This window comes from Scylla paramamosain, chromosome 17, assembly GCF_035594125.1.
Source record: "Scylla paramamosain isolate STU-SP2022 chromosome 17, ASM3559412v1, whole genome shotgun sequence".
Lineage (NCBI taxonomy): Eukaryota > Metazoa > Arthropoda > Malacostraca > Decapoda > Portunidae > Scylla > Scylla paramamosain.
The window spans coordinates 15,578,187-15,582,500 of NC_087167.1; the positions used below are offsets into that span (position 1 = coordinate 15,578,187).

General features: G+C 43.7%; 1 long non-coding RNA gene across 1 annotated transcript in view; it reads right to left on the minus strand.

Annotated features, from left to right (window-relative positions):
• Positions 1–319: 319 nt before the first annotated feature.
• The window catches only part of LOC135108255 (uncharacterized), a 138,763-nt gene continuing 134,768 nt past the window's right edge, over positions 320–4,314 (minus strand). The window contains exon 3 of the long non-coding RNA XR_010272178.1: positions 320–375. This is a non-coding gene — a long non-coding RNA (uncharacterized LOC135108255). The remainder of the gene's footprint in view (positions 376–4,314) is intronic.

Consider the following 4,314-nt stretch of genomic DNA (forward strand, 5'->3'; position numbering starts at 1 on the left):
TGTTTCTGTATAGAGTCCTAGAAGAGTATTTCTCAAACATGACGCATACAAAAGCAAAACTAATAACAACAAGTGGTTTTGATGGTACTGAAGGAAGCAGTAATAAATAAAATAACAAAGCATAAAACACACACACACACACACACACACAATCCTCGCAGGCAGGAATGCACTCAAAAAGAAGAAAGCGTAAAAGACAAAGAAAAATATACATGAAAGCAAAGGGAACGTTATGAGGAAGCCACTGCAACAAAAAAAAAAAAAAAAAAAAAAACTTAATTTAGGCGTAAAAAATATAAGAAAAAACACGAACTATTTACCTTGGGAGACGTAACCATGCGACAGAGGAGGCAGTTTCGGTCCTTATCAGCAAGTCTGTGAAGTGAAGAGAGACAAAATAAAAAGCATTGATACTCGCGTTGCATCACGACTCGCGAACAAACTCACTCTTGTGTCTGTCTCCACTTACTACTCTCCGTCATTGAGTAAAGGAATGCCGCTTCGGGGAGTATTATTCTCTTCCCTCACTTTGCATAATAACTTCGAAGCATAGACAATAAACACTATCTTTATTAGAGGCTCGTAAAACTTTCAGGATATAAAGAGAAAGGCGATACACACACAGACCACCCACCACCACTACCATCACCACCAACTACCATTCACTGCTACCCTCCACTATCACCAACACTACAATCCACAGTTACCTCCACCACCAATACCATCACCACAATTCACTACCATCATCCACTACTACCCCAATCCATAACTACCATCACTATTTGGACCGCTGCAAACACACAACCCACCCAGTTATCAAGGAAGGTCGGCGGAATCGGAGGATCACAGAGCCTTTCTATTAATTCTCCACCGCCCACTTGCAGAAACTGGGCTTTGCTGCATATTAATCAATCATTCAGTGGCTACCGGCGCGGGGACGACACTAATGGCAGCGTGCCACATAGCCGACGTCAGAGCGTCACGAGGGGCCAAGCGAGGTGACAAAAGACGGCAAGGGAACGGAAGGGAACGGAAGAACAGAAATGAGAAGGGAAGGGCTGGGAGGGGAAGGAAGGGAAACAGGAAGATGATGGGAGGAAGAGAGAAAGAGGATGGAAGGAAGGGAAGGAAGAGAAGGAATAGGAACAGGATGAAAGAAGGATGAGTAAGGAATAGGAGAGGAACGGATATGAAGAAGAGAAATGGGAAGGGAAAGAAAAATAAAGGAAAGGAAAGGGAAGGAAGGGAGTGGAAGCAAGTGAAGGAAAAGAATGAAAGAGAAGGAAGTAAAGATAGTGAGATATAAGGAAAAAAGGGAGGGAAGGGACGGGAAAAAAAGGAAAGAGAAAGAAACTGAAGTGAAGTGAAGTGAAGAGAATGGAAGAGAATGAAAAGGGAAGGGAAGCGAAGAAAAGGGATTAGAAGAACGGAAGGGAAGACAAAGCAATGGGCGGAAGGGAAGGGAAGGGAAGGGAAGGGAAGGGAAGGGAAGGGAAGGGAAAGGAAGGGCAAGGGAAATAAAGGAATGAAGGAAATGGGAGAGAGAAAAGAAAAAAAAAACAGAGAGAGAGAGAGAGAGAGAGAGAGAGAGAGAGAGAGAGAGAGAGAGAGAGAGAGAGAGAGAGAGAGAGAGAGAGAGAGGTAAGAGGCGCTGCTTAAGGCTCGAAAGTTAACACAAACATGCATATCCATCCGCTGACATCCACACGTATAAACATTTCAACCTTCCGTCCCTCACACACACACACACACACACACACAGACACACGTACCATACTTACCCAACACCCTGCACGTGCATTATCCTCCCTTCCACTACAAGGAATATAGTGGTTTTGTAGCCGAATTACTACCTTCCATCCTAACTTTATAGCTAACTCATGCCATACAAAAGAGTCCCCTTTTTTTTGCCATTAGTAGATGAAGGAGTGAACGGAGGAGAGGAGTGAAGGAGGGGAAGGAGAGGAGTGAGAGTAAGAGTGATGGCGGTGCAAGAATGTCAAGATTACTATGAGTTTTCTTAGAGGAGAATGATGGGTGGTTATGGGGTATTCAAGTCTTGATATAATAGTAGTTAGCTTTCTCTCTCTCTCTCTCTCTCTCTCTCTCTCTCTCTCTCTCTCTCTCTCTCTCTCTCTCTCTCTCTCTCTCTCTCTCTCTCTCTCTCTCTCTCTCTCTCTTCTTCTTCTTCTTCTTCTTCTTACTCCTTCCTTATTTCCTTTAATTTATTGTTTTGCAGTTTCTTCCTTTCGTTTTTCTTTTTCTTGACCTACTTCTACCTGTTCTTTTCTTAACTTTTTCTTTCCTTGTCCGGTTCCCAGGATTCTTCTACATTTCATTTTTCCCTTCTTTTCTTCTTCTTCTTCTTTACTTTTTCTTTTTCTTTTTCTTTGTCTTATTTTATTCCTTGAGTTCCACTGGCTATACCCCATCCTCGTTTTCCTCCTCCTCCTCCTCCTCTTCCTCCTCCTCCTCCTCCTCCTCCTCCTCCGCCCCCTCGTCTTCGTTCTCTTCCTCCTGCTATTCTTTCCCTCACTTCCACTCCTCCAACTTTTAGTACTATTCCTCTACCTGGATCTTTTCTCTTTTTTTTTTTTTATTTACCATTCAAGACTCCAACATACGCCATTCCTTTTTTTTTTTTTCTCAATGTCATCTTTACACTGAATCTTAAGTATTGTTCCTGACCAAAATTCTGGCGCGGCAGCAGAATCTTGTGCAAGGAGAGTATTCTTCCTGCACTCATTTTTAGGGTTCTTCATTTCCTCCGTTATCTCGAAGCCTTTTCTTGCGCCTGGCTCGTGTGTAAAGGGTGTATGAATTAAACAAGCAACTCCCACTTGCTGACACCTCGGTATCACCTCTCCTCCGTTTCCTTCTCTCGGTTACTATAACACTTTTGAAAAGATGCATCCCTTTAAGAAAGTCTTACTTGTGGAAGCTTTACATTATTTTCTTTCGATTTTTTTTCTTTACGCTAGATTTTTTCTCTTTTTCGTTTCTGGCTCCTTTTCCTCTCTTCTTTGGTTCCTCTTTCTCTCTTCTCTGGTTTCTTGAGGCATCCACGTTAATGCCTCCACCGACACCAGTCTCCAATTGGGGCTTTCGCTCAGCATTTTTATGAGCTTCAGCGTTTTCAATGAGGAGCAAGAAAAGCGGAGGTGAAGTGTTAATTTTATGGTATGCCAATCAAGCTCTAATTTTTCTTTTGCCACTGCATGTACAAGCGAGGAAATTCCATGTGGGATCGTTAGTACACGGTTCTCACTCAGTACTCCATCGGGGTAACCAAATATTCATGGTGTTTGTGTCTGCACGCAAGGCATTGAGGGGACTAATCAAATGGCGTGAATACAGGAAGGCAAACGTGTGTGTTGGTATGGTTCTACTAAAAAAAAAAAAAAAAGAAAGAAAATAAAATAAAAAGCGGTGTAAATTCCTATACCTTATTCGTCGCTCGACAATCCAGTTTATTATTATTTCTTTTTTTGCAATAATCATACTTTATTAGCCACGCGAGAGTATTTCAGGTCCAGGCTTCGTGTATTATTCCTGCCCGTCCATTTGTTCTACTGTCTGCAGGGCGGCGGAGGCAGCGGGGGCGTGTGTGTGTGGGTGTGGGGCAGTGAGGCGGCCAGGGAAGGACGTCTCTGGGCAAACCCGGCTGAGCAAGAGAAGGCACGATGATATTTGTACAGGGTTTTTATGCTCCGTGTGTGTGTGTGTGTGTGTGTGTGTGTGTGTGTGTGCGGAATTCTTCTTCAACTGCTTTTTCTTCCATTTCTTTTGTCTGTCTTTCCCCCCGTCTGTTTATCTTGCAGTTCTGTCTTGCTCTCCTCTCTGGGTACTGCCGCCGGTAACGTCACCACACCCTCACCTCCACTAACACCTGCACCGCACACCTGGAACGCTGCTACACACTCATTGAAAAAAGAAAAAAAATATATATACATATCCCGAAACCTTATTTGGCGTCAGGAAGTCAAGAGAAATAAAGTTGAGGGTATAAAGAGAGGTAAGGTGTAGTGGTGACTCGAGTACCTTCACACTTCCCTTATGCATCGCCTTACCAAGCTAGGTACTTAAACAGGTGATGATGGGGTGCCAGCGTACTCCCCTGCATGCACTGGCCCCGTATTGGAGTCACGCACACGCGGCTCACTCCTGTCAAATTACTTTCCTTCTTCCTTATATGGAGCTGAATTTTGACAGAAATGGCTGTAAATCTATTTTATAAGGGTGGTGATGATGGTGGCGATGGTGGTGGTGGTGGTGGTGGCGGTTGTGGTGGTGGTAGTGATGAAAGCAGTAGTA